This window comes from Cebidichthys violaceus, unplaced genomic scaffold, assembly GCF_023349555.1.
Source record: "Cebidichthys violaceus isolate CVI_PGR_0920_01 unplaced genomic scaffold, fCebVio1.0.p SCAF_4, whole genome shotgun sequence".
Lineage (NCBI taxonomy): Eukaryota > Metazoa > Chordata > Actinopteri > Perciformes > Stichaeidae > Cebidichthys > Cebidichthys violaceus.
This window is the reverse complement of record NW_027176594.1, coordinates 8,425,497-8,440,581: the sequence shown is the minus strand read 5'-3', so window position 1 is coordinate 8,440,581 and position 15,085 is coordinate 8,425,497.

The window sequence follows — 15,085 nt, the reverse complement described above, 5'->3', positions numbered from 1 at the left end:
TCCCAAACTGGCTGATAAATAACAAGAGGAACTGAGTAAGCTTGTGCAGTCTGGATATGTGAAGAGGATTCCCGATGACCAGGTAGACCAACCGCAGGAAACCTGGTACTTTCCACATCACATTGTTGAACATAACGACAAACAGAGTTGTCTTCGACTGCTCCTTCGAATACATGGGACAGAACCTAAACAAATGTCTTCTGCCTGGACCGACACTGGGTCCTTCCCTCCTTGGAGTTCTACTCAGATTCCGCCAACACGCCATTGGCATATGTGGAGATATCAAAGGAATGTTCCATCAGGTACGCCTTTTGAATGAGGACAAACCCCTATTGCGTTTTATATGGAGAGGTATGCAGCTAAACCAAGAGCCCAGTGTTTACGAATGGCAAGTTTTGCCCTTTGGGACAACCTGTAGCCCATGCTGTGCTACCTACGCAGTCCATAAACATGTACAAGATCACTGTAATGGAAATGAGGAGGTCCTTCAATCTGTCAAACATTGTTTTTATGTTGATAACTGCCTCCAAAGTTTCCCTTCTACTCATGAAGCCAAGTCCCTCATTGAAAAAATGAGACCTCTCCTTGCCGATGGTGGGTTTAACATCAGACAATGTGCTAGTAATGATCCAGCTGTAATAAACCATCTCCCATCAGATGCAAAGTCCGAAACCAGCGAATTGTGGCTCTCAGGAAATGGAGACCCCAAAGAGCTGACACTAGGCCTACAATGGAACTGCTTGACAGACATGTTGGGTGACCGTGGCTAAGTGGAGAGCAGGGCCGCCTTTCAATCAGAGGGTCAGCGGTTCGATCCCCTGCTCTGCTAGTCTCATGTCAATGTGTCCTTGAGCAAGACACTTAACCCCAAAATTGCTCCCGTAGCTGCTGCGCCTACGGTAGATAGATACTGAATTGTAAGTCGCTTTGGATAAAAGCGTCTGCTAAATGACTGTAATGTAATGTAATGTTGGGTTACAAGAACAGAACCATCATCTACCATCAGCCTACAATGAGAAACGTGTACAAGGTACTGGCAAGCCAATATGATCCTCTGGGTTACCTGACCCCTTTCACAACCCGTGCAAAAATTATTGTACAGGATCTATGGAAGCAGGAAAAAGGATGGGATAACATAATCAAACCAGATAGGTTGTTGGCAAAATGGAGAGCATGGGAGTCGGAGCTGCAGAATCTCCCTGAGATTCACTTTCCTCGCTGTTATCGGCCCCCCTCAACTGACGCAGCCACCTATGAATCCCATCTGCAGGTATTCTGTGATGCCTCTGAGCGTGTGTATGGTGCTGTTGCCTACCTCTTGACAAAGGACAAACATGACCATAACCATGTCAGTTTCATCATGGCCAGGTCTCGCGTTGCCCCTAAACGCCAGCTATCTATTACCCGACTTGAACTGTGTGCAGCCCTATCTGGTGCCCAGCTGGCTAACCTACTAAAGTCTGAACTCACTATTCCTCTACAGTTAGTGATCCTCTGGACAGATTCTACAACTGTCCTGTCATGGCTGACATCTGAATCCTGTCGCTACAAGGTGTTTGTTGGCACAAGAATAGCTGAGATTCAGACTCTGGCTAACAGAAAGAGCTGGAGATATGTTGACTCCAAGAATAATCCAGCTGATGACCTGACCCGGGGCAAAACCCTCCGAGAGCTTTCTCAGCAAAACAGATGGAGCCAAGGCCCTCCATTCCTCTTGCTGAACAACAGCTATTGGCTGGCCAGTCCATGTTTGCCAGCTAAATCAGAGCCTGTTGAGGAGCTAAAGAAATCCATGTTCTGTGGTGCAGTGATGTCAGATGACACAAACCTCCCTGATCTGAACAAGTTCAGCAGCTGGGATGATCTGGTAAAGGAAACAAAGAATACGCTTCATGGGGCGGCAGATCATATCCCAAACATAGCCCAATGCTATATAAACTCAGAAAGGCATCTTCTGCAACAAGCCCGATCAGAGTGTTTCCCTGAAGAATGCGATGCCCTTAAGACCGATAAACCCATACCAAAGAGTAGCAAACTTCTCTCCCTGTCTCCCGAATATGACCCTGATCTTGGTCTCATCAGAGTGGGAGGTCGACTTCGAAGAGCGGAGACCCTTAACCATGATAACATCCATCCAATTATATTGGATCCAAAACATCCCATAACCAAACTCATTATCAAGGAATATGACGAGAAACTGCTCCACCCAGGCCCTGAGCGTGTCTTAGGGGAAATCAGATGCAGGTACTGGATTCTGCGTGGTCGCCAAGCCATTCGCCAGCATCAACACCAATGTCAAGACTGTCAGAGATGGAGAGCCAACCCAGTCATTCCCAAAATGGCAGACCTTCCTCCAGCCCGTCTTAGACTGTTTAAGCCCTCCTTTTGGTCCACAGGCATGGACTGTTTCAGGCCCTTCACTGCGAAAGTTGGCCGCCGTACAGAGAAAAGGTGGGGCATACTCTTCAAATGCCTAACAACACGCTGCATTCATCTTGAGCTGCTTGACAGTATGGATACAGATACATTCCTGATGGCCTTCAAAAGATTTGTCTCGCGCAGAGGGAAACCGTTCAAACTACTCTCCGACTGTGGGACTAACTTTAGAGGAGGAGAAGCAGAGCTGAAAGGTGCCTTCGAGGCCATGGCACCCGACTTAAAGCAACAGTTAGCCCACACACAAGTGAACTTCCAGTTCAATCCTCCATCTGCCCCACACTTCGGTGGAAGCTGGGAACGAGAGATAAAAAATCGATCAAGATGGCCCTCAACATTGCATTAGGAAACCAAACGACAACCGAAACTGTTCTGTACACAGTCCTGATTGAAGTTGAAGGCATTCTGAACCTCTCGGATACATCTCCTCAGACCTTGCCGACCCGGACCCAGTCACACCAAATATGCTACTGATGGGGCGGCCTGACTCCTCTCTTCCTCAGGCAATCTACTGTACAAGTGAACTCCTTGGCAGAAGAAGATGGTGTCAGTCAGATCCTTGCCGATCGCTTCTGGACAGCCTTCATCCGCCATTATCTTCCTAACCTACAAATCAGGCAAAGGTGAGAAACGGACAAGGACAACTTGGTTTCAGGTCAGGTCGTGATGATTGTTGATCCCCAACATCCTCGAGCATCATGGCTGATTGGAAGGGTAATCGAAACCTATCCCGGAAAGGATGGAAAGGTTTGCAGTGCCAAGGTCACTACTCAAGGTCGTGAATACACACGCCCTGTTTCCAGATTAATAACACTCCCTGCAATAACTGACGAAGTAGCCAAATAAAACGTATTTGCTGCAAATCCGGGGGCGGCTGTTAGAAACTGCATGTAGTTTGCCCTCCTTCCTACAGGAGGCACCACACTATAAATAGAGGCCTAGTTGAGGTCCACTTCCCTTTTGTATCCTGGGTGTTTGGTCAAATTGCCATGTGTCTGTTGGTCTGATTCCAATGTGAGTATTTGTAGCATAGCATATTTATTTCTTCTATGCATATTGTGATGCAGTTTAGTTTATATATGATTTTTGTTAAGATTGAAAGACTGACTTCTTTATTATTATACATCAAATGTTGTAATCTCTTTTCTTTCTTTTTATATATAGAACCGTGGAAATGATACGATCACTTCAATAAAAGGCAAAGTGAATGAAATTACCGTTTCCTGTTGGTTTTTGGCTCCAGTTGAACATTTAATCCACAACACTTGACAACAACTATGTGTTCAGGAACATAATTGTATATACCATAGAACGCAGAAAACGGCTCCAACAGTGTTATTACTCTAGCGAGTTATATTGACTTTCAAATTCAGACTACTGAAGTTTGCTCGCACTGTATAGTTGTATATTCAATTTATATGCAAATTCATGAAAAGTACATATCCAAATATTCCACAAAAGCCCACCTCACTGGTGACATTTTGGTTTCCACAGTGACCTGTGTTCAAGCAATAATTAGACAAAACATCCCTGTTTCTACGCAATATCTCACTCTAACATACAGGGTGGCTTTCAACAAGCTCAGAAAATTGCTCTGGGGACGCACAGGCTTTTCCGTTTAGCCACTCAGGTATTTCTTCTGCCAATGATGTGAGTGTGTGGCTTCATTATGGGAATACTAATGCAATGCACATATTTAGACAGTAGTTCACCGTAGACCCAAGACTTTGAAGTAAATCATAATAGGAGCTTTACTCACCTTATGTTGATTTTGGGCAATATGAAGGTGCTCCGGAGGGGGCAGCTGATGTGACTCATCTCTGCTGTCTGCCTCACACACTCCCCAAAGTCCACAATTTCACAATGTCAACTGAAGTAAATTGAATGATATGGTGATAACAACCAGCAAAAAACAGTATTTCATCTTTTTTATGAATAAGAGCATTCACTCTTGTCTAAATGCATTTGAGCAAGAGCCTATTTGTTTTTGTTTTTAACCTCCTTTCTCCTCTTTCAGGTCAGTGTTTTTAGATCTACTACAGTTATTTAAAATGTTCTTCAAGGCAGCAAAGACAGTTTTTGCACTTTAGTTAAGAGAAACAAACATGTTTTTTTTGACAAACTGAAGATATCATTTGGCAGCAATCAAGAACATTTCTGGATTTCTATTTCTCTGTTTCCCAAACACCCATACAAACAAACTAACACACACAATGTCAATTCCCCATTCACCTGTCTCTTTCCATGGTTTATTTATTTCATATGCTCACAGGAATTTACTGGCATGACCGAGGAAATATGTAAATAATTGATAACTTGTGTGGACTTTCTTCCTTGGGTGTGGAGCATTATGTCATGAATACTGTTTTTTCTGCCAGACCTTGGACATGTGTACTTGCTCCATTGAGAGTATGCAGTTGCAGTTTCAGCCATGAGACAAATGTAAACATCCTTTGTGAAAATTAATAGGAATGATTATTCTTTACATGCAGGGATTCAGGCCGTAATCAGTACTGCGTTAAACCAGTGCAGAGGGTGTGTTGTTGTGAGTGTGTGAGACAATTATATGCGATTTAGGAAGTTTAGCTGGTGTAACAATTTCATGCGTTACATATTTGTTAGATGGCAAAGCACTGCAAAACAATTTGTAATAGTTATAGACAAGACTAGACTAGAAATTATCACCTTTTTTTTGTCATACAGGGCCACTGTTTTTACTTTTACTGGTCTAAACGTGGCCTACTTTACTGGGAACTAAAGAAGTCTAACTACTCTCCATATCTGGTGTCTTGTATGGCTAGATCCCAGCCTTTGTTTTCTGCTTGTTAATGACAGGTACAGAAGCTGTAATGGACACAACAGATGGCACATTAAAATCACTTCACTCTCACCCAGCATGATGTGTAGCAGGTAGCCACAAGGAAGAGAAGTAAGTTACAAAGACATGCTGCGAGAAGGACAGATGTGATGTGGCAATACAAAGTTCATATGGTACTTCATCACTGTATAAAATCAATAAGTCCTATCTATTCATGTGAACATTGCTGTAGAGAAGACTACAGTGAGCGCCAAAGTGCACACCAGCTAATTGCTTGTTATTAATGCTTTTTCTCTTGAACTAAACAAGCCTTTGAGTATAAGCAGTACCTGATCTAGGGCAAAAACTTGTCAGCTTTTCCTGGCTTTGTTCAGCAGGTCTGCTGCTGGTGCATAATTTTATAGCTCATTTATTGTCTTCAAAAAACAAACGATTCAGGCATGTGGGTGGAGGAGCTGTCGAAACTCATTCATTTTTACATTTTCTATTTTCAAAATCTTCACGTAAATGACTCAAATTAACTGCTCTTCAATCAAACCAGTACTGTTGCATTGCCCATTAGAATCAAGATCGCAATCATCTAACTCGATGCACTACAAACAGTTTAATTAGGACAAGAGAATAAACAACAAATGAACTGTATAAAAAAAAGTATACTCAAACTTTCAATATTATTCTTTGGAGAATAAGTATATATTTTATTAGTTTAGAAAAGATACTGAAGTTGTGTGAAATAAAAAAATAATTAAAACACTTAAGCTATACTGCACTTATGTTTGAACATCTTGAAACTATAATATGTATGTACTTTTGGCTCTGAAAATAACACTTTATTTCTTAAATTAAAACATCAAATTTTTGTACCTACACTTCAAGTTTATCGAATTATATCAATTTATTCTTGATTAGTTACTATGTTAAAGCGTTTATTGTACTTAAAACTAGTCTTTTTCAGCATAGCTTTATTTCCATAAACATACAGAAGGAGAAGGCTTTTGAAGGCTATATTCACAACAGTCCATCATCTGGACCAGAGCACAGGATCATATATGACTACAGATAGTAGATCGTGGTTCGTTATTCACATCTACAAAATTGTAGAGACATATGAAGCTGACATGCTTCATCTCTAGATCAAACAAAGGTCAAGAAAACATATGTAAGTATTTTATGATCTGGAGTTTCTATGGTCAGTATTTTCAAACAGCATATAACCATTGCAAAAATGAGTCGTATGAGCGTTTTGTTATGTGCCTTATGTGTTGTTGACTCAATAATTATATTTCAACACTGTCATTATTCCTCCCAACTTTGTTTTTAAGGTCTCAAGAGGTCACTTATCATGGACATAGTTGTATTTTAAAGTGACCTCTTGGTCATAAGTCAAAGAACCAATGCAGTAATTTGTCTGGTGAGGCTTTAGTTTCAAATATATATTAAGACTTAAAAGTAAAACGTTCTTTTCAGTTGACTTATCAATTGAACAAGGTGACTGCTCTTTAATTGATAATCTGCATGTCTTTTTGCAACACTAAGTTATGGCAGTTTGCTTCCACTTGTCTGTCCCAGTGAAGAATTATTGATTTACAGCGTTGCCTTTTGTGTGTATAGGGTTATTGGTTTTGCCTTTGTTCCATCCAACTTAGTACATTTGTTTCCGATCAATGTGCTAGCCCCTCTCCTGAACCTAAAGTTATGCCACCTTATTTTTGACATGGCTTACAGCCCTTGTTCTAAAATCATCGTCCATTTTTGCAGTTCTGGGTCAAAACAGCTGATATTCAGCATGGTAACACTGCCCTTTGCTTCTTCAGCTTTACATTGTCCCTTTTGTTTTAGTAGCACATCTTCATCTTGGAATTTGTTTCTCCATTTGCTTGAAACATTGTTTCTTTTCAGAATTGTCCAATGCCCACATTCTTCTCTGGCGTTGGGGTTTCTCTTTCACTTCCACAGACCTAAAGGTGTCTGTAGCTAGAGGCTAAGTTGGTCGAATACATTGGTTCAAAATTACTGATTAAAGAACTTTTGCTTTCTGATCACACCCCTGATGATGCATGGCAAATGACTTTCAAATTGATTGTGGCTACTTGTGAGAATGAAGATTTGCAGACGACATGGTCATATTTATTAAACATATGGTATGCTCCTCCACAGCTCTTCTCCTAAAAGCTCTCTGTAAACCGTTCTACCTACTTACCTGCTTCCTTCCTTACCTTCTGACATTTCTAGAAGAAGAAGGAGGGAAAGGGAATCGGTTTTGTTTGCAGTTTTTGTATAAGTGAGGAAATGCCTCTATCATATTGTGTGTTTCACCAGTAATATTTCAAACACTTCAGCCCTCGATGTTTCTCTGAGACAGTGATCAAGAGTTCTGCCATTCAGCGATGCTGCAGAGTAATCCGTCTGCATTTGTGTAGAACTATACTGTTGACTGGAGAGAGAAAAAGACATTAAGGTAGGACATTTACCTTTCTGAGAAATCTTCCTCTCGCTTTATACTGATGAAAGCAAGAAAAAAACATAAAGCTTTACCTTGTTCCCACTGGTGTTATTAAGGGGAGGTACTGTTTTTCATTTCTGAGACTTTCCACATAAAAACATCAAGAATGAGGGATTCAAGGAGTTTTCCAATTTTGCTTCTGTTCTGTGCTCATTAACACATACATTTTACAGTCTCACAGAGCAAAATGCATCTCCTCCAAAGATATTTATTGTTCTCGTATAGTAACAGCACTGCAGTATTCTTTTGCAATGGAAGTGCAGTGGCCCTGGTTAGCAGTTTAACTGTCTGGAGGTTCCAAGGCATTCACTTTGAGACCTCCCTGAAGATCTGTTTATAAATGGATGAGAGTCATTGAACAGGACTCTGTAACAGCGTATGTTTCAGATGAAGTGACAGTACACAACATAAAACAGCCAGTACTCAAGGCTAGTGGCCTCTAATCCAGAGTGGCTGTCTGTTAGCGTGGTCTTTGTCCCTCTGCTTTTATTTGCCTCTGGCTTTATTAGGTAGTGTAACAACACTTAATACAAGCATGGTAATGAATTGCTTGTCATTCAATCAGCGCAAGGACTGGAGATGATTTGGTTTTCATGGCAATTGTAATGGAAATATGCTCAACTGCGACTCAAATTCAGTAAATTGATTAGATTTGTTACATTTCATTATATATCTTGTGCTCAATATTTGTAATTCCATCAAATACAGACTGCAGCATAAGCATTGTCATGAGTATTAGTCATAACTCTGATGGCAGTGTTGCTTTTTTTCAAAAACTGAGATAAATAAAAGAATGAAGAGAATGTTACATCCTGAAAGAGTAAGCATAGAATGATTTTTGTTAGCCTGAACGCTACATAAGCCACAGTCATACAGAAATAACTTGTAAATTCCTTTACAAAGTAAGTGGCTGGTACCTCTCTTTAGTTTTGTTTTTAGGTTGCTCAATATTGCCAAAGATACACTTTGTGAGTCAAATGACTATAAATCAAGATTATGAGGTCAGGAAGCAAATCTTCTTGGCACATTGTTGCAATGGAATCGACAAATGATGACCGGCACAGCATCATCAATTGAGGTTAGCTGTCTCCCTGAGTGTGCTTGCTGTCTTGAACTGCTGTCACAGTGGCAAGTTGGCAGCACCTAGTGAATGCATCTGCCACTCATCATTTCAGCTATCCAGGAGGCCTGAGTTAAGACAATTGTGACTGATGCATACAGGGACTGTCACTGGGAACTTGAATTGCCACTTCATGTTTAGAGTAATCTACTTAAGCCTCGATAGGAAGGTGGACACACACAATGTCAAGTTGATAATGAATCCTGCTTTTCTGTATAGTGTTCTAGGTGTTGTGAAGTAATCTTGAGTGTTGAGCTTTCTAGTGTTGATGCACTGTCAAGTTTTAGAAATCATACAAAATAGTAACTATAATTTTGATAACATTTACATTGCTGCTGCTAATTTGTTCCCTTGACAATTTTATCCCATCCTCCATACCTCACATTTGAGTGACAAAGAAACAACATTTTTGATTTATTGTTATAAACAGCTACTCGTTGTGCATGTTATAGTCTCCTATCCCCATATGGAAAGTTCACAATCATGTAATACAATTATTCTCTTGCAGTACCAATAGTTGCACCATTAGTATTTACTTTATAGTTGATTGCACAGGTTTTGTCAAAGAGTCTTTGGCAAAGAAGCAGATGTTTACGGACGTTAGTGATCATATGTATTTTTAATGGCGCTGCCAATTTTGTGTGACATCAGTGTTGGCCTCAACACATTGACACACACACTCAAAATGAATGGAATCAAGTTAACATATTTTCAGTATAAAAATCAATACTTTCTTACCTTGTGGCTTTGTCAATAGTAATGTGCATTTGTGGTGAAATATTGAGCCGGAAAATATGTGTGTGAGCGAGGTAGATTATGTTTTTTTCTTTTCTTTTTGTTGATATTGTATTTATATAAACAAGGCACATTTGCACCCTTTGATATCCTAATCTAAATGAAATGGACGAATGCTGATGTACTGCTGTGTACTGATGAAATGGCCAGAGACAAGTCCGGCTTTCCTCCTATTTCAGGGCTCCCACAAGGAAAATTGTCTGTATTTCTTGGTCAAAAGCCAGAAAAGTAATTAGAACACCCCCCTACAGCCTTGTTGGTACATTTGTTCAAAATACTGTAGAGCTAATGTCGTGTCTGAGAAGTAATAACCTCTCTAGAAATAAGCCTGTGCCCAAAAACACCCAACATTTGCAATGGCTTGTTTCTAGTTTGAATATGCCGTTGCATCCTCCCAACACATACGCAGAAGGTATGAATAATTGATTTCTCTTTGTCTGTTACTGTCCCGTTCTCCTTCTTTCCCTCATGTATTGTGCTCTGGAATCTCCTCTTGGAACTGACAGCTGTGAGTAAAGAAGGTACTCTGTGGTTATATGGTTGTTCCTGCCTTTCTCATGAAAGGTCATAACATTTTCAAACGAAATGCATCTATTTCAATGGATGCTAAGGTTTCTTACATCTTTGGAGGGATTTTTTTGTCTAAAAAAGATCCAGCATGACATCATCATGCAGGTTTTCAAGGAGCTGGAGCAATGACAAACATGACTCATTCATGCAATAACAGCTGTGCATGTCTGTATCTGCAAATGTGATGAGAAGGCGGGAATGACTTATACTGAATGTGAGGATTAGTCTTCAATTTCCAGCTTTCACTGACCTTTTGCACCATTCTTACGCGGATGTTCTCCAAATATCTTCCTTGTGTCTATAGAACGGACAACTCCTAAGGAATCTCACTTCTAAGTAGGTTAAGCAGCCAGTTGGTCAAGTGTGTCGATCTGTCAGACCATTAGATTGTACAGTAGCTGTTCCCGATGCAGGTATATATATATATATATATATATATATAAAAAAAAAACAACAACACTTGATACAGACATGCATTGATGTAGTATAATATCTAAACCATTGTTTTTCAAATTGTTCATACAAAGAATTCTAAGTCAATCTCTTATTTAGATGATTTGAAAAGGTTGTTTGATTGTTAAACACAACACTGCGGGTATTTAGTATTAAGAGACCCTTTTTCATTCAGAAGAGCTTTCAGATGTGCTGTAGCTGGGAAGAAAAAAGCTCACATGAGCTGGGAACCTACCTTGAAGGCTCTGTGCTAGTATGGAATAGGCACTATGGTGCCACAAATTGACCTCACCTCAGCTTATTTGGCAGGTAAGACATGCTTGAATACCATGTATGAAGGTTGCTTTCACATTTAAAAGGAAAAATCGATTTCATCTTAAATGATTTGGTTCACACTTCCTGTCTGCAAAATAATTTTTAGGAAATCCACGTGAATATGTTATCTTATTATTCAGAATATATTCTTATATCAATCCTAGCAGATGACATTACTCTGAGGGTTGTGTTTAGGATGCAAGCCTCAAATTTACAAACACGCAGACAAAATGACAGGCAGATGCTGTTTCATTCACATATTAAATCTCATTGTAACATGTCCATCTCTGGGAGATGCCGCACAAGCTTATCTGGTCAGCACACACCTTGGAAGCTAACAAAGCAAGCCGCTGGGTGACGCAGAAAGGGCAACATGATCACAAATATGCCACATCTTCCCTGAGTGCATAATAATCCACAGTACGTTTCACAAACATAACTGCTTTTTTATAGGAGAAGAACATGTCCCCTCAAGCATATTATTAGATTGGTGGACAGGGATGGTAAAGTAAGTAAGTAAAAAAAAAAAGATCTGACATTATTATACTTATATGTAACCATCATGTCTTTGAGCATGCTGACCTACTGCAGTAGATGGGTTTTCTAGCAGCAACCTAAGAGGGATCTATTACATATTCTAGATACATTGTTTTTTTTTATGTGATCCATTTGCCATAGCATCATTGTCAGAAGCCAAGCAGTACTATCCGCAGTGAAAATAGGTAGCGGTGTGTTGTTTCAGAAACAGTCCACTAACTCGTAATCCAAAGACCTTAGAATGTGTACTTTGGAAATACTTCACACACTCTCCAAAGGACAAAAGATAGCCACTAAACCATACCAAATAATATATCATGTCTGACAGTTGTCTAAATGATTAATTTCATCTAATGTATTAAATCATGATCATTCTTTAATTGATGACTCAGGATGCTACAGAGGCTGTCAGCAAACTATTTTTCACTACTAAGGAATACTTTTTCTTGCTGTAAAGGAGGAGTAAGAAGAGGCTTTAACAACAAAACCAGCAGATCAGACCCTACGTCTTGTTAACAAGGCAACACGGTGGGACTATGTCATCTTCAATAAGACATTTGACTTAAAAAATCTCCTATTTTATTAGTGTCACTGATTAAAAGTGCAGATGTAATTGTGAGCATAGCCTCACTAAAATCATCACATAAAGTGGGGTGCTCATTTGAAGTAATCTCTCTCGCTCTTTTGCTCTGCATTTGAATGACAATCTGACACACAACTACTCGGAGAACCTTTTACATATTATAGATGTTTTATCCGATCGTCACATCGAACAAGTTTCCCCCTCGTTAACATAGAGGGTGAACAGTTTCAATAATAACCCAGACCAAGTGATGCATTTGTGTTGATGTGAGGATAATGATAATGAGCAGGATGAAGAGAATGGATTCAGATGAAATGATATGATGAAATGATATGATGATTGCTACTGTGATTACATCTCATTGGATGAAAAGATGTGCCCGAGACTCTCCTAGAATTAAAATCAACAGAAGGAAACTTGTCTTCATAACACTATCAAAAGACACATCCTGGTCCTGATTATAAACTGCCCTAAAGATACAGATAATGAATACAGATAATGAATAGGGGCTCTATTCGAATACAATCCCCCTATAATGAACATACATTCTAAGAAGTGCTGTGGTAGCCTAGACTATGCTTGAAAACATTTGGCCTTTTTTTGTTGCAGTTTTGCCTACAGTTTAACTCAAACTCAAGGACTCTGGGCTTTTTCTTGAGAGATGCATTGTGTGTTTGCAGCAATATTGAAAAGTATTATGGGTCATGTCCCTCTTTTGGAAGGCAATATAAAGGATCACATATGGTAAAATATTTTCTCACAGTTTTTACTTTTTCAAAAAGCTGCTATCCAAATGCACATATTGCAGTTGTGTAATTTCACACATACCTTTGGATAATCCTCTTATTATTGGTAATGGGAGTAATGCACAATAGGAGTCTTTTAATTTATTATACCAAGTTAATACTAATAATAATAATAAGTCAAAGCGGGGCTGGGAAAGTTTAGATTAAGGTCCTTGTAAGCATTAAGTAAGGGATAATCCCCGAAGAGGTGTCCATTATCAGGAATTAATGGACCCATGGAGGCCAGGACCTTACTCTGCTGTGCCTCGAACAGTTGCCTCCTCAAAGTTTTTCCAGTACGACTGCAGTGAGGGAGGGAACATTTGTCTTTTGTGCCAAACTGGGTCATGGCTGAGGCGGCCAAACCACCTCTGGCTTTTCCCACGTGGAGTAGTCCGAGGGGTCCATCACATGTCTTGTGGACATTGTACCCTACAGGCGCATCACTGACAGAGCTGTCACCACCCTGGAGCATGTAGCTGGAGCATAGTGCCACGCATCACTTTTACGTAAATGGTAGCCACAAAGAGAGCATTTTATAAAACAGAGAACATTCTATAAAACATAGCCTGGCCTTTAAAAAAAAAAAAAAATTATAGTATCTTTCAACATTGAGGTAATTTGTATTTTGTAAAAGACAAAATATGTTGCCTGCCATTTAAGTGAAAGTGATGGAAAGAAAACTGTTGATAAGAGACATTTCTTTACTTCTATCACTATTACCATCATTACATCAGCGTTACCAGGTGCGGTATAGCCTTCATAATCTTCAAGGTGAAACGTAAAGCTCTTTCCTAAGTGGTAGTAGTTTTAGTTCAGTTAACATTTATGTGTCTGGCTCTTGAAAATGAAATGTCTCTTGGCTACTGTTTTCAACAGATGTGAATGACACCTGTTTCACAATGGAGCGATTAAAAGAAACAGAAAACCAAAGCTATTGTCCTCGTGAGATATTCTTTTCCAATGACAGTTTTCAAAAACTGCAGTCGCAACCCTTCTTTCCTGTTCTCTGTATTCTCATCTCTTTAAATCACATGATAAAGTATACGGTTTTGAGAGCCAAGAGTCTGCACAACTTTATTATTCATCCCCAAAGTACAGCGGGTTGGGTGTAGTGATGACCTCATTATGTTAAGAGAGCAGAAGAAGCCAGTCCAGGGACATTTTCTGATTGCAGTCCCTGTAGTACCTTTCCTCTGGGTGGAGTAGAGGGCCCAGCTGGACACTACGGAGGGATGTGAATGTGTTGGAAACTGAAGGGATTTTATGTAAGTATGAGTAGTGGTATGATAAAATCTCAGAGGGATAAGCATGAAGGCGCCTCTCATCTTGTACTGCATTATGTGGCTTGCCTTGATCTGAATATAACAAAGTAGTTGTCAGCTCCCCAAACTCACTGGGTTATTCCCAGTGTAGCTTTGCACCAGATGGATCAGGCCAATGAACCAAATAGTGAAAGCCTGAGATACACTGTGAAACAATTCACTACAGTAACCCCATAGCCATAGTCCCCTAACTGACAAATGAATAATGGCTTGCTAACATGTTGTGCTGGATTGCTGCCATGCACTAAAAACATGAGCAGATGAGAGACAATGGACCGCTGTCCCTGCACTTTTCCTCTCCCAAGACGAAGAAAAAGAAAATGTTGAGACTAAAGACAATGCTCACAGCTGGCTGTATACTGTAACAATGTTTGTTACCAATACATTATTCAACATTACTCTTGTTGAGGGTCACTTTTAGACTGTTTCACTTTTTGCTTTTAAAACCTACGCTTCTTTCAGGCTTTTGTCTTGAGATAGTGTTTTAATATTGTTAATGTGCCTTAGATTGTTGGTGTTCAACAAAAGGTTCATCTGCCACAACTGCATAGGTCTAGCTAATTTAGCATACAGATCTAATATGTTGGCTGGATGTCCGTGTAATCCATTTTCCTTGGGAGACATAACTACTCTGAGGTTTTCAGTAATTACCTGCCCATTTCAGACTCTGTAATCGACCTCAAGTTCAACAGACTATGCTTAAAAACAACTTGTGTCTCCCCTCAAAGTCAGTCCCCTGAGCTGACATGTTGATGAATGAGTAATTGTTGTCTCTCTACCAAAACTGGCATGGCTTCATTAGGTTGAGAGTATGCTGAGATCATATTTGTTCTGCAGGCACTACT